The sequence below is a fragment of the Bos mutus genome, chromosome 25 (genome assembly GCF_027580195.1).
Source record: "Bos mutus isolate GX-2022 chromosome 25, NWIPB_WYAK_1.1, whole genome shotgun sequence".
Taxonomy (NCBI): Eukaryota; Metazoa; Chordata; class Mammalia; order Artiodactyla; family Bovidae; genus Bos; species Bos mutus.
In genome coordinates, this window is record NC_091641.1 from 21,655,759 (window position 1) to 21,678,437 (window position 22,679).

General features: G+C 41.6%; 1 long non-coding RNA gene across 1 annotated transcript; it reads left to right on the forward strand.

Moving 5' to 3' along the window:
- The first annotated feature begins 1,519 nt into the window (after positions 1-1,519).
- LOC138985537 (uncharacterized) lies at positions 1,520-20,308 on the forward strand. Its single transcript, XR_011462567.1, has 3 exons — positions 1,520-1,632; positions 15,986-16,053; positions 18,771-20,308. It is a non-coding gene; the product is annotated as an uncharacterized lncRNA (long non-coding RNA).
- Positions 20,309-22,679: the final 2,371 nt, after the last annotated feature.

Genomic DNA, 22,679 nt, shown 5'->3' on the forward strand with positions numbered 1-22,679 from the left:
TTTTAAAGAGGCAGTAGGAGATTTGACCAAAGAAGAAATTGGAGGGATGCAATGGGAAAAAGGCTCACATTGTTGTCTTTGAGGACAAAGAAAGAGGATCGTGAGCCGTGGAATGTGAGCAGCCTCTAGAAGTTGTTGTGAAGGTTCAAGGAATTTATGCAGATAAAGTATTTAGAACAATGGTTGGTAGATAACAGGCCCATATGTGTATGTTTGACATTATTACTTTTATGAAATTAGAATCACCTTATCAGTTAAATCTAATGAAGAAAACATAAAAAAGTAAAGCAATGCACAAATACATTTATAAATACAGATGCACAATTTTAAATGAATTATTAGAAAATTAAGTCCATTGGTTTATCATAAGAATAATACATTTTTGTTTGAATCAGAAGGATGGCTTAACACCACAATATCTGTTACTATAATCCATAACATCAATTAAAGAGGAAACTGCATGTTGTGTGGTTACAAGATAAATCTACAAAAGTCAAGAGTTTTTTTCTATACCGGTAATTACTAAGTATTATTTTAAAAAATTTTTAAAACTTAGAAAAGTGAATATGAGAAGATCATGAACATGGGGAATATAAAATCATGGAATGCCAGTCCAAAAAATCTGGTATTTATGCAGTATGTTGTTGTTGGCTGAGTCATGTCCAACTCTTTGTGACCCCACAGACTGTAGCCCCCCCAGGTTCCTCTGTCCATGGGATCTCTCAGGCAAGAGTAATGAAGTGGGTTGCCATTTCTTTCTCCAGGGGATCTTCACAACCCAGGGATGGACCCTGTGTCTCCTATATTGACAGGTGGATTCTTTACTGCTGATCCACCAGTGAAGCCCCATTTGTGAAATATACAATGGGGAAAACTCAAGTTGGAAAATAACATAAGTGGGTCTATTTTGTGGAGATGAGTAGCAGAGAGATCTTACTAGTCAACAAGAATGAGAGACTGAGCTGGAACCGGAGTTTTTCCAGAAGACTTACTTATATTTGGGAGAAATCAACAGAATTTGGTTACTTAATTAATTTTGGTAACTAAAGTCCAGACTGGGTAGGTGGTTCTTCTGTTAGGCTATGTAGTGAAGAATGATGGAAATATTTCAGGAACAATGACATTGAGTTTAGCCAAGCTGATTCTGAAGTCCCTCCAGAATCCCCAAGTGGTAGGAAATACGAATCTGAAGCTTCAAGTAAAAAGTAGAGTTAAAAACATTAATAGAGAAGTCATTCATGGAGCGATGATATTTGGAGCTACAAGAGTCAGTGAGATCACCTAGGGAGAATGTGTAGCCTGCAAAGACGGCCAAGACAGAACGTTAGAAAATGCTGACATTTAAGGGATGGAATGAGGCAAGAAGTCAGTAAGATGCTTGAGTAATTGTTGGAGAGAAAGGAATGTGCAGAGTCACATAAGCCAGGGAAGAGTTCCAAAAGGATTACTCGCCAGCAGCCTGGAATGCCAGAAGGTCATGTGGGAGGAGCATTCTGCAACTCGGCCTCCAGGTCTTTGGGGAAAACAAGTTCAGTGAAGTAGTCTGGGTTGAAGAAGCATCTTGCAGTCTACTGAGTATGCAGAGCTGAGGAATAGATGGACTCCAAGAATCTAAACCACTTTTCAATAAATGTAAGTAAGAGCTTAAACTTGGGGTGATATTAGTGCATAGTTTCATAGAAGTTATTTCATAGATACAGTTTCATAGAAGTTATTGTGATAATTGAGACAATTGATTTCAGAGGTTTAGATGGCATCTAGTAAGCAGTCAGTAACTTTTGCTTATTGTTGTTATTTAAATCAAATAGATAAGACTATCTGTTGAGGAAAGGAAGGACACAGGAATAAAAGCAGAAACAACTATTATGTGTATTTAAATGATCACTGTCCATACTTCCAAAAAAAAGATGACCAGGAGGCAGGAAGTGGTCAGTTGAATCATGCTCTGATGAACTTGTAATAAATTCAACCAACGCACAGTCAGGCCAGTCTTTCCTGCAACACTCCATATTGAACAACGGGGGGCAGGGGGAGGAGTGGAACAAATGATTTGTTGGGAGCATTCTGGTTTTAGGAATTCAGTTCAGTTCAGTCGCTCAGTCATGTCCAACTCTTTGTGACCCCATGGCCTGCAGCGCGCCAGGCTTCCCTATCCATCACCAACTCCCGGAGCTTGCTCAAACTCATATCCATCGAGTCAGGGATGCCATTCAACCATCTCATCCTCTGTCATCCCCTTCTCCTCCTGCCTTCAATCTTGAGCATCAAGGTCTTTTCCAATGAGTCAGTTCCTCACAGCAGGTGGCCAAAGTATTAGAGCTTCAGCTTCAGCATCAGTCCTTCCAATGAATATTCAATACTGATTTCCTTTAGCATTGACTGGTTTGATCTCCTTGCAGTCCAAGGGATTCTCAAGAGTCTTCTCCAACATCACAGTTCAAAAGCATCAATTCTTCAGTGCTCAGCTTTCTTTACAGTCCAACTCTCACATCCATACATGACTACTGGAAAAACCATAGCTTTGACTAGATGGACCTTTGTTGGCAAAGTAATGTCTCTGCTTTTTAATATGCTATCTAGGTTTGTCATAGCTTTTCTTCCAAGGAGCAAGTGTCTTTTTATTTCATGGCTGCAGTTACCATCTGCGGTGTTTAAGGAATGGCAAGGGTTAAAAAAATCTGGTGTGGGAAAGGGACAGGCTCTGAGCAAAGTAAGGAGACCCTGCTAGACTTGGAGGATGGGGCAGAGTTATGGGAGTGGAGGATCATATTAGGACAAAGATCAAGTTAACTGGTAAGAGGAAAGAAAAAGGTTTAGAAATGAGCAACTTCAATCAGAGGGAGAGACCTGGGCATCTCACCAGCCATATTCTTCTATTTCTATTTCATTTATTCTATTTCTTCTATTTTCCCTCCCTTACCTGTGTACCTCTAGTACATTCAATAATCATTTCTAAATAACAATGCTAATTATAACTAACATTTTTAGAGTCAGGCAGATGCCATGTTAAGCAGTCCCCAAAATATTACTATGGATCAGAAAGCTTTTTTTAAAACTAATTTTTATTAGAGTATAATGCTTTACAATGCTGTGTTAGTTTCTATTGCACAGCTAAGTGAATCAGCCATACATATACATATGCTATGCTATGCTAAGTGACTTCAGTTGTGTCCGACTCTGTGTGACCCCATAGACGGCAGCCCACCAGGCTCCCCCGTCCCTGGGATTCTCCAGGCAAGAACACTGGAGTGGGTTGCCATTGCCTTCTCCACATATACATATATCCTCTCTCATTTTGGTCATCCCATTTAGGTCACCACAGAACACTGAGTTCCCTGAGCTATATAGTAGGTTCTCATTAGTTATCTATTTGATATATAGTATCAATAGTGTATATATGACAATCTCAATCTCCCAATTCATCCCAATCCCACTTTCCTCCTTAGTGTCCATATGTTTGTTCTCTATGCCTGTGTCTCTATTTCTGTTTTGCAAATAAAGGATCAGAAATCCTCTGATGCCCGTCCCTGTTGACTAAACTTGCAGAGTAAGTGGCAGAACTGGGATTTGAACATGGATAATCTGAATCTCGCATGACTGAGTGACTTTACTTTCACTTTTCACTTTCATGCATTGGAGAAGGAAATGGCAACCCACTCCAGTATTCTTGCCTGGAGAATCCCAGGGACAGAGGAGCCTGGTGGGCTGCCGTCTATGGGGTCGCAAAGAGTCAGACACGACTGAAGTGACTTAGCAGAAGCAGCAGCAATCTGAATCTCAAGGCTGAGCAATTATGCACAGCACATACTGCAATTTGAGCATCACGTAGGCAGTCTCAGTGATGGTCCAATAAGCTCTGCTCCCTGGCAGTTTCACCCTTGTATAATTCCCTTCCCTTGCATGTGAGTTGTATTTAGTGCTGGCTTCTAGCAAATAGAATGCAGCAGAAGAGAGGAAGTTACTTCTGGGATCAGGTTACAAAGAGGTTGTCTTCTGTCTCAAGCACTCTCACTCACTCTACCATGTTTGAGCTGTCCATGAGAGATCTATGTGGAAAAGAACTTAAGAAGTCCGCTGGCCAAGAGTCAGCAAGGAACTGAGCCTCCCAGTTCCAGAAGGCTACAAATAACTGAATCCTGCCACCAACCATGTAAGTGAGTTTAGAAGCAGATTCTCCCTTGTCAAGACTTCACATGATACCACAGCCCCAGCCTACACTCTGACCACAACCTTATTTATGAGAGACCCTGAGCCAGAAGCACTCAGCTAAGGCATGCCCAGATTAGACAACAGAAATTAAGAGATAATAAGTGTGCATTATCAAAAACCGCTAAGTTTTGAATTAAGTTATGCTACAATAGATCAAAGCTATGGTTTTTCCAGTAATCATGTACAGATGTAAGAGCTGGACCATAAAGAAGGTTGAGCACCAAAAAATTGATGCTTTTGAACTGTGGTGCTAGAGAACACTCTCTAGAGTCTCTTGGTCAGTAAGAAGATTAAACTAGTCAATCCTAGAGGAAATCAGCCCTGAATATTCATTGGAAGGAATGATTCTGAAGCTCCAATACTTTGGCCACCTGATGCAAAGAGCTGACTCATTGGAAAAGACTCTGCTCCTGGGAAAGACTGAGTAGAAGAAGAGTAGAAGAGGGAGACAGAGGATGAGATGGTTAGATGGCATCACTTACTCAATGGACATGAGTTTGAGGAAATTCTGGGAGATAGTGAAGGACACGGAAGCCTGGCATGCTGTAGTTCATGGAGTCACAAAGAGTCGGACGTGACTCAGCAATTAAACAACAACCATAGGTAACTAGTGTAAGCATCTACTCTGTACCTGACCCTTTATGGATGTTTGGAATACAGAATTATGTAAGACTCGGTCTCTGATGTCTGAGCACTTCTAGGAGAAACAAGGATATGAACAAGCGATTCCAACAGAACATGGTCCAGGCACGGGGGCACCTGGACTAGTAGTGCTCAGCTCTAGTTGAGGGGAGCCAGAACACCTTCACAAAGGAGGTGAAGCTTGATTTGGGTCTTTTTTTAATTTTAATTGGAGGCTAATTACTTTACAATATTGTAGTGGTTTTGTCATACATTGACATGAATCAGCCATGGGTGTGCATGTGTTCCCCATCCTGAACCCCCCTCCCACCTCCCTCCCCATCCCATCCCGAAACATGTATGTTATCATATGTGAAACAGATCGCCAGTCCAGGTTTGATGCCTGAGACAGGGTGCTCAGGGCTGGTGCACTGGGATGATTTGGGTCTTGAAGGATGATTCAGAGTTAGTCAGATGGGCAGTTAGGGAATGAATAGTTCCATACAGAGAGAACAGATATGTGCCAAGAATGGAAGATGAAACAGCAATTAAATATTTGTGGTCGAGTGTGGCTGATATTACAGACAACTAAATAATAGAAAGTCTTGTATGCTTATGCTTTGCAAGAACTTCCAAACAGTCAAAAGACCATCATATATAATACATATTTGATTTATTCATGAACCTGGACTATTTTGAAGTCTTTTTTAGGTTCAGTTCAGTTCAGTTGCTTAGTCATGTCTGACTCTTTGTGACCCCATGAATCGCAGCACGCCAGGCCTCCTTGTCCATCACCAACTCCCGGAGTTCACTCAGACTCATGTCCATCGAGTCGGTGATGCCATCCAGCCATCTCATCTTCTGTTGTCCCCTTCTCCTCCTGCCCCCAATCCCCCCCAGCATCAGGGTCTTTTCCAATGAGTCAACTCTTTGCATCAGGTGGCCAAAGTACTGGAGTTTCAGCTTTAGCATCATTCCTTTCAAAGAAATCCCAGGGCTGATCTCCTTCAGAATGGACTGGTTGGATCTCCTTGCAGTCCAAGGGACTCTCAAGAGTCTTCTCCAACACCACAGTTCAAAAGCATCAATTCTTCAGTGCTCAGCTTTCTTCACAGTCCAACTCTCACAGCCATACATGACCACTGGAAAAACCACAGCCTTGACTAGATGGACCTTTGTTGGCAAAGTAATATCTCTGCTTTTCAATATGCTATCTAGGTTAGTCTAAGTCACAAATAGCACCCCATTAGGAATATGGCCTACACACAGACCTGTTTGGTTCTCAGTGTTATTTTATTGGTTTGAATTAGTTGTTAATATTGAACAAATAAGGGGTTTAAGATAAATAGCCAGATGCCCAGCTTTGATAAAGACATCAGAAAAACTTGCATTTCCATTTAACAGCAATTGGCTGCCCCTTTAGATAGAACACACACTCCAGTTTATCACAGTTCCCACCTGACCCAATGAAGACCTTTAACTCTGCATCTTCTGCTCTGGAAAGATAAATGTGTACTCAGTATAAGCATCACACCGTCAGGAGACGTGGTGGTGAATTCCCATCAGCTTATCAACCAAGCAACCGCTTGGAAAGATCAAGCAGAAAAAGTATTGATTTAAAACAGTGTTTCTTACACTTTAATGTGCAGACTAATAACCTGGGCTTTTGTTAAAATATGAATTCTGATTCAGTAGGTCTGTTGGGGAGCCTGAGATTGTGCGTTTCTCATAAGCTCCCAGGAGACAGTGATGCTGCTGGTCCAAGGACCACACTTTGAGTGGCAAGAGGATAAAGAGGACCACAGCATTGCCCTTCTAGCCTTGAGAGTCAGAGTTTTCTGGGATTGTAGCTTGCCCTCTCTGCTGAAAGAGGCTCTTCTAATTGGAGTCAGCCCTGGATCTCAGCTGGACTGGGGATGGAAGCTGAGAAAACAAAATAATCAGTGTGTTGAAAAGATTATTCCTTCCAGAGTTTTATAAGACTTGTGGAAGCTAAGGGAGCACTTTTGGACATTCTTCTGTGTGCCCCAGGTTATCTCATTTAATCCTCACCCAAAACGCACACAACAACAACAAATTATAAGGCATATGTGTAGGATAATGGGTAAAAAAGTGGGCTCTGAAGCCAATCTGCCTAAGTTCATAGCCAAATCCTGCCACTTATTAGACATGCAGCTTTGGGCAAGTTACTAACCTCTCTCTGCTTCGGTTTCCCATCAGTAAAATTGGGGATTATAATAGTACCCACCTTACAAGATGTTGTGAGGATTAAATGAGTGAATACATGGATTGTTTTCAAGACAGTGTCTGGCAGTGTCTGTAAAATTATTTGCTATTATTATCTCTTCCTTATGAATGAGGAAATGAAGGCCATGCAAAGTTCATTTGGTCACAGATCAAATGATAGGCCCAGCTTTCTTTTCAAAGACCTTAGAGAGTAAGGGAGGAGAAAAAGGCCCAGGTGAGTGAGGCCGTGTCTGAAGAGGAAAACGGTACATGGCCTCCCCACTGGTCCTTTTCTGTCCTAATCCACAGTTCAGTCTTGTTCAGGAGATGTGTGTGTGTGTGTGTGCGTGTGAAAGTCACTCAGTTGTGTCCGATACTTTGTGACCATATAGTCCATGGAATTCTCCAGGCCAGAATACTATCCATGGAATTCTCCAGGCCAGAATACTGGAGTGGGGAGCTGTTCCCATATAGACATATGGTAATAATAATAAGTGTACTGAATATGTACATCATCTCATTTAATTCTCACAAACAAATGTATGACGTAGGTACCTTTGCATTGTTATTCCTCCACTTTGCAAATGGGTGTTTGGAGATCCCCAAGCTTGCATATATAGTAAGTTTTAGTAACCAGGATTCAAACCAAGGCAGTCTGTGTTTAAAATTTGGAGAACTATACTGCCTGAATAAAAATTATATATATAAATGGCTTCATGATGAATTCAAAAAACATCTTAGGAAGACATAATACCAGTTTTGTATAAACTCTTTTGGAAAGCAGCAAAGTGAGAAATACTTTCCAATTGATTTTATAAGACCAACATTACCCTACTATCAAAATCAGATAAAGATATTACAAGAAAACTACATGAGGTACCATTTCACACCAGTCAGAATGGCTGCGATCCAAAAAGTCTACAAATAATAAATGCTGGAGAGGGTGTGGAGAAAAGGGAACCCTCTTACACTGTTGGTGGGAATGCAAATTAGTACAGCCACTATGGAGAACAGTGTGGAGATTCCTTAAAAAACTGGAAATAGAACTGCCTTAATCCAGCAATCCCACTGCTGGGCATACACACTGAGGAAACCAGAAGGGAAAGAGACACATGTACCCCAATGTTCATCGTGAGCACTGTTTATAATAGCCAGGACATGGAAGCAACCTAGATGTCCATCAGCACATGAATGGATAAGAAAGCTGTGGTACATATACACAATGGAGTATTACTCAGCCATTAAAAAGAATACATTTGAATCAGTTCTAATGAGGTGGATGAAACTGGAGACTATTATACAGAGTGAAGTAAGCCAGAAGGAAAACATAAATACAGTATACTAACGCATGTATATGGAATTTAGAAAGATGGTAACTAACCCTGTGTAATGACAGCAAAAGAGACACTGATGTATAGAACAGTCTTATGGACTCTGTGGGAGAGGGTGGGAAGATTTGGGAGAATGTCATTGAAACATGTGAAATGTCATGTATGAAACGAGATGCCAGTCCAGGTTCAGTGCACGATGCTGGATGCTTGGGGCTGGTGCGCTGGGAAGGCCCAGGGGGATGGTAAGGAGGAGGGTTCAGGATGGGGAGCATGTTTTTTTTTTTAAATATTTAATAAACAAAAAAAAAAAAAAAAAAAAACTACAGACCAAAACCTCACGGTTATACATGCAAAATTGCTAAATAAATATTCACATATTGAATCTAACAATATAGAAAAAGGATAATACATTATGACATCTAAGGTTTATTCCAGGAATCTAAGGTTGGTTTACTAATCAAAATAAATCAGGTAATTCATCATATTAACAAACTAAAAAGAAAAAATATGATCATCTCAATAGAGGCAAGAACATATATAAAAATTCAGCAACTTTCACTTCTAATAAAAATTCTCAGCAATGTAGGAACAGAAGGGAGCTTCTTTAACCTGATAAAGAACATATACAGCTAAACTATAGCATACTTCATGATGAAAGAATGAGTGCTTTTTCTGAAGGATAAAAAACAAGACAAGAATGTCCTATCCAGACAGAAACAAAAAAATTAAAACAATCTTTATTTGTAGATGACATTATCTTCTACTCAGAAGATCTGATGGAATCAACAGACCTACTAGAACCAATAAGTTAGTTTAGCAAAGTTGCAGGGTACAATTTTAATATACAAAAAACAACTAGATGTCTATATAATAGCGGCAAACACTCAGAAATTTAAAGTAATAAAACACTGTGTGGATCACAACAAACTGGAAAATTCTTAAAGAGATAGGAATACCAGACCACCTTACCTGCCTCCTGAGAAATCTGTATGCGGGTCAAGAAGCAACAGTTAGAACCAGACATGATTCCAAATTGGTAAAGAAGTATGTCAAGGCTGTATATTGTCACCTTTTTTATTTAACTTATATGCAGAGTACATCATGCAAAATGCCAGGCTGGATGAAATGCAAGCTGAAATAAAGATTGCTGGGAGAAACACCAATGACTTCAGATATGCACATGACACCACCCTTATGCCAGAAAGTGAAGAGGAACTGAAGAGCCTCTTGATGAAAGTGAAAGAGAAGAGTAAAAAAGCTGGCTTAAAACTCAACATTCAAAAACTAAGAGCACGGCATTCAATCCCATCACTTCATGGCAAATAGATGGCAAAACAATGGGAAAAAGACTCTCTTTTCTTGGGCTCCAAAATCACTCCAGATGGGGACTGCAGCCATGAAATTAAAAGACACCTGCTCCTTGGAAGAAAAGCTATGACCAACCTAGACAGCACATTCAAAAGCAGAGACATTACTTCGCCAACAAAGATGCATCTAGTCAAAGCTATGGTTTTTCCAGTAGTCATGTATGGATGTGAGAGTTGGACTGTGAAGAAAGCTGAGCGCCGAAGAATTGACGCTTTTGAACGGTGGTGTTGGAGAAGACTCTTGAGAGTCCCTTGGACTGCAAGGAGATTGAATCAGTCAATACTAAAGGAAATCAGTCCTGAATATTCATTGGAAGGACTGGTGCTGAAGCTGAAGCTCTGATACTTTGGCCACCTGATGTGAAGAACTGACTCATTGGAAAAGACCATGATGCTGGGCAAGATTGCAGGAGGAGAAGGGGGCAACAGAGGATGAGATGGTTGGATGGCATCCCCAACTCGACAGGCATAAGTGTGAGCAAGTTCCGAGAGTTGATGATGCACAGGGTAGCCTGGTGTGCTGCAGTCCCTGGGGTCACAAAGAGTCAGACACAACTGAGTGACTGAACTGATTCATAATAGCATCAAAAATGTGAAATACTTAGAGATAAATCTGACAAAAGATGTGAAAGACTTATGCATTGAAAATAAAACATTGCTAAAAGAAGTCTTTAAAAGATCTAAATAAAGGAAGAGATATACTTGATTCACGGACTCATGAAGATTCAATATTGTTAAGATGATGAAAATTCTCCCAACTTAAAACATAGATCCCATGAAATCAAACAAGCAGGGTTTTTTAGTGGAAATTGACAAACTCATTCTAAAATGTTTTTGGAAATACAAAGGACCTAAAATAGCCAAAATACTGTGAGGGAAAAAAAGACAAAGTACTAATTCTATCTGATTTCAAGACTTATTATCAGATCAGATCAGTCGCTCAGTCGTGTCCGACTCCTTGCGACCCCATGAATCGCAGCACGCCAGGCCTCCCTGTCCATCACCAACTCCCGGAGTTCACTCAGACTCATGTCCATCGAGTCAGTGATGCCATCCAGCCATCTCATCCTCTGTCGTCCCATTCTCCTCCTGCCTCCAATCCCTCCCAGCATCAGAGTCTTTTCCAATGAGTCAACTCTTTGCATGAGGTGGCCAAAGTACTGGAGTTTCAGCTTTAGCGTCATTCCTTCCAAAGAAATCCCAGGGTTGATCTCCTTCAGAATGGACTGGTTGGATCTCCTTCAGAATGGACTGGTTGGATCTCCTTGCAGTCCAAGGGATTCTCAAGAGTCTTCTCCAACACCACAGTTCAAAAGCATCAATTCTTTGGCACTCAGCCTTCTTCACAGTCCAACTCTCACATCCATACATGACCACAGGAAAAACCATAGCCTTGACTAGACGAACCTTTGTTGGCAAAGTAATGTCTCTGCTTTTGAATATGCTATCTAGGTTGGTCATAACCTTCCTTCCAAGGAGTAAGCGTCTTTTAATTTCATGGCTGCAGTCACCATCTGTAGTGATTTTGGAGCCCAGAAAAATAAAGTCTAACACTGTTTCCACTGTTTCCCCATCTATTTCCCATGAAGGGATGGGACCGAATGCCATGATCTTCGTTTTCTGAATGTTGAGCTTTAAGCCAACTTTTTTACTCTCCACTTTCACTTTCATCAAGAGGCTTTGTAGTTCCTCTTCACTTTCTGCCGTAAGGGTGGTGTCATCTGCATATCTGAGGTTATTGATATTTCTCCCGGCAATCTTGATTCCAGCTTGTGCTTCTTCCAGTCCAGCATTTCTCATGATGTACTCTGCATGTAAGTTAAATAAACAGGGTGACAATATACAGCCTTGACGAACTCCTTTTCCTATTTGGAACCAGTCTGTTGTTCCATGTCCAGTTCTAACTGTTGCTTCCTGACCTGCATACAAATTTCTCAAGAGGCAGATCAGGTGGTCTGGTATTCCCATCTCTTTCAGAATTTTCCACAGTTTATTGTGATCCACACAGTCAAAGGCTTTGGCATAGTCAATAAAGCAGAAATAGATGTTTTTCTGGAACTCTCTTGCTTTTTCTATGATCCAGAGGATGTTGGCAATTTGATCTCTGGTTCCTCTGCCTTTTCTAAAACCAGCTTGAACATCAGGAAGTTCATGGTTCACATATTGCTGAAGCCTGGCTTGGAGAATTTTGAGCATTACTTTACTAGCGTGTGAGATGAGTGCAATTGTGCGGTAGTTTGAGCATTCTTTGGCATTGCCTTTCTTTGGGATTGGAATGAAAACTGACCTTTTCCAGTCCTGTGGCCACTGCTGAGTTTTCCAAATGTGCTGGCATATTGAGTGTAGCACTTTCACAGCATCGTCTTTTAGGATTTGAAATAGCTCAACTGGAATTCCATCACCTCCACTAGCTTTGTTCGTAGTGATCCTTCCTAAGGCCCACCTGACTTCACATTCTAGGCTGTCCAGCTCTAGGTGAGCATGAGTGATCACACCTTCGTGATTACATGGGTCGTGAAGATCTTTTTTGTACAGTTCTTCTGTGTATTCTTGCCATCTCTTCTTAATATCTTCTGCTTCTGTTAGGTCCATACCATTTCTGTCCTTTATCGAGCTCATCTGTGCAAGAAATGTTCCTTTGGTATCTCTGATTTTCTTGAAGAGATCCCTAGTCTTTCCCATTCTGTTGTTTTCCTCTATTTTTTGCATTGATCGCTGAAGAAGGCTTTCTTATCTCTTCTTGCTATTCTTTGGAACTCTGCATTCAGATGCTTATATCTTTCCTTTTCTCCTTTGCTTTTCACTTCTCTTCTTTTCACAGCTATTTGTAAGGCCTCCCCAGATAGCCATATTGCTTTTTTGCATTTCTTTTCCATGGGGATGGTCTTGATCCCTATCTCCTGTACAATGTCACGAACCTCATTCCATAGTTCATCAGGCACTCTATCTATCAGATCTAGTCCCTTAAATCTATTTCTCACTTCCACTGTATAATCATAAGGGATTTGATTTAGGTCATACATGAATGGTCTAGTGGTTTTCCCTACTTTCTTCAATTTAAGTCTGAATTTGGCAATAAGGAGTTCATGGTCTGAGCCACAGTCAGCTCCCAGTCTTGTTTTTGCTGACTGTATAGAGCTTCTCCATCTTTGGCTGCAAACAATATAATCAATCTGATTTCAGTGTTGACCATCTGGTGATGTCCATGTATAGAGTCTTCTCTTGTGTTGTTGGAAGAGGGTGTTTGTTATGACCAGTGCATTTTCTTGGCAAAACTCCATTAGTCTTTGCCCTGCTTCATTCCGTATTCCAAGGCCAAATTTGCCTGTTACCCCAGGTGTTTCTTGACTTCCTACTTTTGCATTCCAGTGGCGATAGTAAACAGGACAGTGTGAACTGGCATAAAGATAGAGAAATAGATCAATGAAACAGAATAGAGTCCATAAATAGATACACAATGTACAAATAACTGGTTTTTTAAGAAAATCCCAAAGTCAATTCAGTAGAGAAAGGATAATCCCTTCAATAAATGGTACTAGAACAATGAGATAGCGATCTGCAAAAAACAAAATGAACTTCCATCCATACCTCACCTCATATATAAATATTAACTCAAAATATATCATAGATCTAAATATAAAACTTTAAACTGTAAAACATTTAGAACATAGGAGAAAACCTTTGTAAGCATGATCTGAGTCAGGGGTTCCCAACCTCTGGGATCTAATGCCTGATGATCTTAGGTGGGGCTGATGTAATATTAATAGAAATAAAGCACATAATAACTGAAATGGGCTTGAATCATCCTGCGACCATTTCAACCCCCAGGTCCATGGAAACATTGTCTTCCATGAAACCGGTCCTTCAGCCAAGAAGGTTGATGACCCTTGATCTAGACAAAGATTTTTTAGATTTCTCATCAAAAGCATGATCCAAAAAAGAACGAACTGATAAGCTGGACTTTATCAAACTAAAAATTTTTGCTTTTCAAAAAGACTTTTTTAAGAGAATAAAAAACAAGCTGTAGACTGAGAGAATCATATAATTGATAGATCAAATAGTTGATAAGGGATCTATATCCTGATTGTATTCAGAACTGACAAAACTCAATCATAAGAAAACAAGCCAATAAAAGTGGTCAAAATATTTGATAGAACAGAACTTCACCAGAGACATACAATTGGTAAATAAGCACAGAAAAAAATTCAGTCATTAATTAGCCTTTACAGAAATGTAAGTTAAAATCACCTATCACTATGATACCTATTAGAATGGTTAGAACTTCAGATTGACCACACCAAGTGTTGGTGAGGATGTGGTGAAAATATACTGCTGCTGAGAATGTAAAATTGCACAGTTACTTTAGAAAATAGCTTGTCAGTTTCTTTAAAAGTTTAAAATGTACCTACCATATGAACCTACCATTCTACTCCTAGGAATTTACCCAGAAACAAATAAAAATATATATTCATACAAAAATATGTACATGAATATTCATAGCAGCTTTATTTTTAATAGTCAAAAACTATAAGCAACCCAAATATTCATCAACAGGTGAATTAAACCAACTGTGATATGTCCATGCAATGGAATACTACTCAACAGTAAGAAAGAATAAAATATTGATACACGCTACAAGATGATAAATCTCAATGATGCTGAGTGAAAGAAACCAGGCCCCACAAAAGTGCATACTACATTACTCCATTTTTATAAAACTGTAGGAAGTGTAGACTAATGTGCACTGACAGAAGGAGAATCAGTGGGTTGTCTGGGAGGTGCACGCGAAGACCTACAAGGAAGCAGAGGAAACTTTTGAGGATGATGAACACGACGATTATCTCAATTGTGAGGATTTCACTGGTATAATTCCAGGTCTGCTGCTGCTGCATCACTTCAGTCGTGTCCGACTCTGTGTGACCCCATAGACAGCAGCCCACCAGGCTCCCCCATCCCTGGGATTCTCCAGGCAAGAACACTGGAGTGGGTTGCAATTTCCATCTCCAAATTACACACTTTAAGTATGTGCAGTTTGTTCTATGTCAATTATACCTCAAAAGATTAAGTATAATAAAAAATTTTAACTGGATGTATAGATGGATGGATAAATGAGTGGGTGGATGAATGAATGGAGTCATCTTTACTTCACTTGTAGCCTAAAAAACAGGACATTTCCCCACCAAATTTTTTCAACAAACCTTTCTTATCCTGTTGGGGGCTCATCTGTCTCCCTGTTCATACTACATTGCCTGTCCCAACTCCTGCCACCTTAAGGACCAAACCCTTGATCACTAATCACATTGTCATTAGATTAGTCTCCCCTCCAGGACTGTATAAACTTTATTAGTTCAGAGCTTTTATTTCCTTTTTTCACCACAATCACAGGACTGGCCCTAGCACACAAAAACAAGTACTCAATAAAGATTTTCTGGTAATTGATTTATTGATTAATTAATTGGAAAAGCTATAAATTCTACAAGGTGTTAATTGTTTTCACAATCCAATGAGATTTGGGGAATTGGGTTTTTACTAGACTGTTTTACCTTCAAAAAAATTATGGGACCTTTGACTTCCAACTTCCTCATAATTGCCACATAATGCTTTGATAATCAGAAAACTGGCTCCAAAAATAACTAAATGAGTACCCATACCACTTAAATTTTAAAAACAACAGCCCAGCAGATTCAGTGGCAACTCTAGCCAAATTAGACTGGTCCTTCCACTGTCTGTGTTATGCTGGAGACTGACATCCCACCCTCCTCTCCTCTTTAAGCTTAAAGTGGTTCTGTAAGAGTCCAGCAGAAACCACACAACAAATTGAAACAATGGATTCATGGAACAGAACAATCAAGAAAGGAGCCAAGGCCAATCAAAGTGGTCTGCTTAGACAAAAACTGTGATCTAGCAAATTTCTCAGAAATATTTATAGCTTTGGAAAGCTTTGAGGAACATGGAACACTCAGGCAGGTGGAACCCTGGCTTTAAATTGTAGGGGGAACAAAGTGTTCCCTCCTGGCTTAGATTCCACAGAGCTGAGCGTTTGGTTTCTGAGTCCTTCCTGACCTCAAAGATGACATTTGGCCTTTCTGAACCCCTGTTTCTTGCTTTCTTTAGTGAAATTTATTTTGCCCTACTTGACTCATAAAGCACACAATAACAACAGCCATTGCTTACTTAGTATTTATTATATCTGAAGCAGCGGACTAAGAGTTCTTTCCTTTTTACAAACAGCGCTGTTCTAATGCTCATTCTACAGATGATGTAACTGAGGTGCATGAACCCAAGATTCATACTGCCAGGTAAGTGGTAGATCAAGGATTTGAACTTGGGTCTACCTGGCTCAAGAGCCCTAGGTCTCAACCTCTGAACTGATGTGGGGTTCAGATTAAATGTAATAAAGTATACACAGGTAAATGAAGGGAAATTTTACTGAGCCTCTCTTATGAACCTCATAACATCTTGACAGATATCACAATATGAATTGCTCTCAAGTTGAAAGGTGAAAGTAATATTATGGCCCTGCCAGGGTGGCATCTCTTTAGAGACAACCTCCAGACACTGCTTTTAAGCAAATCCTTCTGAAGACCCTTCCCAGATAACTGGATCCAACAGCCTAGGATCTCAAGTACAGATATACTTCGGAGGTATTAGGGGTTCAGTCCAGACCTCTGCAATAAAACAGATATCTCAATAAAGTTAGTTACACAATATTTTTGGTTTCCCAGTACATACAAAAAGTTATATTTACACCATACTGAAGTCTATTAAGTGTGCAATAGCATTATGTCTAAAGAAAACAATGTATATACCTAATTTAAAAATGCTTTACTGGCTCTAGACTGTTACTCCCAGCTTTGGGAAATTTTCACATGGAAAGCCATTTTAAAATTAAATAAAGCTATTTTATCAGTTTTGTTGTTCAGTCACTAAGTCACATCCAGCTCTTTGCAGACTCATGGATTGCAGCACACTAGGCTTCTGAATGAGCTAAAAAATGTTTTATTGCTAAAAATGCTAACCATTATCTGAGCCTTCAGTGAATCATGGTCACTGATCACAGATCACCATGACAAACATAATATCAATGAAAAAGTTTGAAATGTTGGGAGAATCATCTAAATGTGACACAGAGACATGAAGTGAGCAAATGCTGTTGGGAAAATGGCGTCGATAGATGTGCTTAACACAGAGTTGTCACAAATCTTGAATTTGTTAAAAAATGAAAAAAAGCACTATCTGCAAAGGGCAATAAGGCAAAGCACAATAAAATGAGATCTGCCTGTATAAACTTAAAGGACACAAAGACCCACTTATCCTCCAGGGCAAGAGAAGAAAAAGAACATCCCATCCTTTTCTGATGAGCCCCCAGCTGAGAAACAAGACGCAGTTCATTCTTGGACAGGCTATTTTGCCATATTAAATTCCTAATGAATTGCACCACTGCAGCTACATTATCTCATTTAATCCTCACACTAGCTCCAGGGAGGTTTTTCTTCAGAGGTTTGAGTAGGGGCGCACCACTTTGCTGCACTCTATCCAAGAGGGCTCCTCCTCAGGGTGGAATCAGAGCAGGAGGGTCATCAGCTAAGGTCAGATACAGTTTTCAGAGGAAGGTAACACACAAGCGAGAGGGAAGGGGAGTCTTCCCCAGCAACATTCAGATCTGCCTAACCACCCCTCCACACCCGAGGGGCGGTGAGAGACATAATTTCCAGGTAGGAACTATGGTCACTGTTAATATTTATTAAGCAGTTATCACGCGTGTGTGCTTGCTGCTCAGTAGAGTCCGACCTTTTGCAACCCTATGGACTGTAGCCTACCAGGCTCCTCTGTCCATAGAATTTTCCAGGCAAGAATACTGAAGTGGGTTGCCATGCTCTCCTCCAGGGGATCTTCCCAACCCAGGGATCAAACTCAAGTCTCCTGTGCTGGCAAATGGATTCTTTACCATTAGCACCACCTGGGAAACCCAAGCACTTATAATATCCAGGTAAACATGCTTAAACATACTAGTCCACTTCTTCTCACAACAACCAAGAGAAGTGTCGTTATCCTAGTTTTGCAGATGAGAAAACTAAAGCTAACAGAAATAAAGATTTTTTCCCCTAAAAGATTGGAGCCAGCAAGTGCTAGAGGTAAGATATGAACCCAGGCAATCAGATTCCAGAGGTTGTACTGGCTCTCGCAGAATCTTTAGAATTAAATCCACGAAGCACTGTTATTACCCTCTTTTGACAGCTGAGCAAGCAAAGAGTTGAAGAGGTGAAATAATATCCTCAAATTAGTAGGTAACAGAGCCAGAAGCCCACCCTTCATCAAGGTCAGCTTGCTAGAATCTCTGCCCACTGTAAAGGAAAGTACTTGAAAAGCTAAGGAAAATGTGCAAACCTAAACTTCCCTTTTCTCCAAAATTTGAGTTTATCCTTGCCCCAAGGGGAGAGTTAGTAAGTCTGTTCTAGGCTGTTGTGTCATGGGATCTGGAAAAGAAGAAAGGCTTGTGGTTCCTCAGAGGGCTCCACTCATACACCCTTTGATCTGAGCTAGCAAATTTTGTGAAAAACCTATGAAAAAATAATAGCCAGTTTTTATGTGGTGCTTACGATGTGCCAGTCCTTGTTCAAAGCAGTTATAAACATATTAACTAGCTAATCCTCTAAGCAATTTTATTAGGTCAATACTAGTGGTGTGCTCTGAAAATTTTAACAACCAGTTCCCAGGGGAAACATTTGCCTATGTGTCTGATATAAACATTCCCTCCACCACCAGTTTCACAATGCCAGTACGGAGCCCTGGACCTCAGAGTTGGGAAGAGATGCCCACTAGCATGTCTGATCGCTGCCCCCAACCAGATGCAACACACAGAAATCGCCTCAAGGGCATATATAATAGTAAAATGAAGTCAAATGATTAGGAATTGATGAGTTTTGAGGTCTTATTGCTTTGATTTTAATATAATTTAACTCCAAGTTTATAGAATTTAATTTTTAATAATGGCTTTTTTTTTTTAAACAACCAGCTCACAACAGTCCTGATAATTCAACAATTGGCCTTCATGCGCTTGCGCTGGCTTCAGCCTCTCTGTAGTCAGCACGGTTACTGTTATTTGGGGCGAAGAGGCACACAAAAAAAGGCCAATTTGCACACAACTTGGAAACGGCAAAGCCAGAATTCAGCCTGGGCAGTCTGGTTCCATCATCATCTCACCAACTGCTTCTCTCGCAAAACCTGGGTGTCTTTCTGTCTAGACCAGCAACCCATAGGCCTTTTTTCCCCTGCTTGTCTCCGGACAAACATCCACTGCATTTGACCGGTGACTCACAGAAGGGCGTGAGACTTCTTCCTAGAATCTCGGAGAAGCTGAAGGCCTCCATCTGCCTGCACACCCAAGGGTCTCCAGCGCGGCGATGAGCTGCGCAGGACCACACCTGGCCGTGCGCCGCATCCCGCCAGGCGGGGCGCTGCCCTCGAGGCTTGACTGCGCCTGCGTCCAACCGTACATCCATTATGGAAAGGAGGGTCCCTTAATGTAGCGCAAATTATAGCTGGAACACAAGCAAATTGCCGGCTTTTACTAGCACATAAACTGAGCGGAACCTTTGAGATGGATCCGCATTACCCTAAACGGCATCCATAATTCATACCTGCAGCAGCAATGCCTCCCTCTCGGAGGGCCGGAGCCCATCTATTATTGATGGGCCCCTTGGAAGGCCGCGACAGAGTGTTTCTCATGCTCCAGCCATCTGCCGGCGTGGTCAATTCCTCAGGCGGCGGCAGCACATTTATTCATCAGTATCAACTCCCAATTAGTTTCCTAGCAGGACCTGGGGGGGATTTATTTGAGGAATCAAAGTGAGTGTTTCTAGAACAGTACCCCATTCCCACCCCCGCGACGCTGATCAATACACACAGAACCAGAGAGCAGTAAGCAAGCGTTCGTTTTCCCCGTGATTTCCATCACCGGGAGCAACGCTAAAGCAATACTCAGTTTCTCCCGGCGGAGGGTCTGGATGACTGGGGGCTTCTTGACGTCTATGAGGAGGTCCCTGAATATGGAGGTCCCAGAGCACAGATATCTGCGTGATTTTTCCATCACCTAGACTTTATGAAATGCCCATTATATTCTAAGTTCTTTGTAAAAGGCCTTGTAACAATTCTTTGAGATGGTTTACTTATTATCCCACCCACTCCTCTTTTTTATAGCGGGGAAACTGAGTTTAAATAACTCACCCAAGGTCACCCCGCTAGTAAGCGGCAATGCTAAGATCTGAGCCCAGGAAAACTGATTCCAAAATCTAGGGGTTTAACCATTACTCCATGCTGCCACCTGGAGGAAGAGGGAAGGGAACCCACAAGTGATTTCCTGTGGGTCACAAATCCCGAGTGAAACTGGGACATTTAGCTACAATAGCACTACAATAAGGCTAACCAAAACCAACAGACTGGTTGAGTGTGGAGGTAAATGCTGGGTATATGTGTGTTTCGTGTGCCTACTCTTTCATGGTGTGATTTATTGTCTTATTGAATGCCTGATTTTTAAATGGCTAAATAAATTAATGGCTATTAATAAATAAATGGCTGTAAAAGACTAGATCCTTTAAGTGAGTCTCGGGGGAGGGGATATGGAGGATGAATTGAGTACCCAGAATTTAGAAGGCTGAGATCCACTGGACAAATAAAAAACCATTCGAGTTTAGAGCTGGAAGGAAAATAGTCATCAAACACCCAGGTCCATTAAACACCTGCCCAGGTACCAGGCTTTGTGTCTGGCTCCGGGGATACAAGAATCAATAAGATGTGGATTCTAATGTCCTCAACAGACTAATCAGGTAGATTAAATAGACAAGTAGATAACTGTAACATGTGGCAGAATAACACAGGGCTGAATATAAACAAGTCTCCCCACAACCACGCCTTCTCCTTCCCTCCGCAAGGCAGGCTGAGCACAGGTGGAGGAAATCACACCATGGTGTGGTCTGGTGAGACTGCGTGCTCTGCAGGGCTCTCACCGTGTCTGGCTATCCTTTTAAGAGTCCCTGGCCAGTTTCTAAAACCTCATGTCTTCCTTCTAGAAAATTGTGGCCAGCAGTAAGAAGAGCTTAAAGCTTCTACCACTTCATCAGAAAACTTCTCTACATCTGTGTCTCCCAACCTTTGTGTCTCGTCTCCATCATCTCCACCTGGGGACCGCACCACAGAGATGGTCCAGTTGGTGTGAGGTTCCTGATGGGCCCTAGGCCATGGAGCTGCCCCTGAACAGAAACCGAGATGGTGTCCAGAGTTGAGAGTGGAACAGAAAGGGGAGACTGTGGTGCCAAGGGGAGGGTTTGCATAACCATGGGAGATCAACTTCAAGGTCCAAAGGAGTTGCCCAAATGAGGAGACCTTCCAGCACATAAAACCAGGGATAGAAAACCCAAAGACAGACGAGCTGGATGGTGGGTCAAGCAGGCTAGCGATTGTTTACAATACTTCAATGCCCCTATCTCCCATGACCTATAGGAGAAAGTCCAAATTGGGAAAGAGTGGTATGAAGGTAGGAAATGGAAATATCCCAAGAGCCCTAAATATTTCCCCACTACTTTTTTTTTAAAACTGCCAGATAGATTATAAATAGCAGTGACTGCAGATGGTGAGAAGCAATGAGAGTGAGGTGCTGCCATGTTGATTGTGTCTGGCCCAGCCTGCTCAGGAGGCCAGCACCCCATCATTCCCCAATAAATCAGCAGGTCATTTTTCACTGAACTGAAGCTCAATACTCCCATCGTTTTCTCCCCTAACCAGCCCCGAGATTGCTCTGTGCTCTTTATTACCTTTCAATGACTTAAGCCCCTGAACTGAATAACTTCATCAAGGTGTCAACCTAAACAGATTTTCCCCATAATGGCCCAACTCTCACAGGTTCTTAATGAAAAATATTGATTCCCAAGGATTAGTTGCAGATTTATGTGTTGGGATGCTGATCTCTCTGTCACCTGGCACCTTATCAGGAGATGAAAGGACCTAGCTCCCCTTCGTGGTTTTAAAAAAGCAATCACTGGCTATGTCAGGGGGCAGCTTAGGTCCAGAAAAACAAATAAAATTCTGTGTCTGGATCCCATGGAATACTTAACAGATAGCGAAGGGAGTGGCAGGGCCTGGCACCAACACACCTGTCTCTCTTTCCTCATTAAGCATCTTCACTGGTTGGGTTCTGGGGAGACCAGGCATGGAGGAGCTGGGAGCAAATGTGACAAGCAGCCCTCTTGGTATGACTGATCTCTGGGACACAGTCTGGAGGCTGGTACACCCTGTCTGGGGCTGGAGACACTAACTGGAAGGAATTCAGCAGCTGCTGTCTCCAAATGGCATTCAGCCAGCATCAGCCTAAGTTGGCTCTGCCAACTCACTCTGATAAACATGACTCTCAAGGGATGAAGTTGAGACTCTGGCACCTAAAACCTCAGAATCTCTCCCATCACCCAGAGGTGGCTGGGATGACGTGATTCATCCTTTATCTATTTGATAAATATTTATGGAGGGTCTACTATGTGCCAGGCACTGTGCAAGGCATTGGGAACACAGTGGTCAGCAGAGTCAGATATGGGTTCCTCCTCTCGTGGAAAAGGCCCCCCCACCAAAAAAAACCTACATAAATAAATGTAAAATGGCAGCTGTGATGAGACAAGGTCCCACGTGGGGATGAGGACAGGGCTGCAAGAGCCTGAGAGGCCCTACCTTGTGAGAGAGGTCAAGAGAGATTCTCCAAGGAAGTGATGGTCAAGGTAACACCAGAAGAATGGGGAGTGTTTTGGAAAAGAAGGGAGGCTGGGGAGCACTTTGGCAGAGAAATGGTGTCTGCATAACACCTTTGGGGTCATTATCCTAAGAACAATAATAAGCCATTGAAGGATTTTAAGCAGGAGGGTGACCTGACCTGATCTTTACT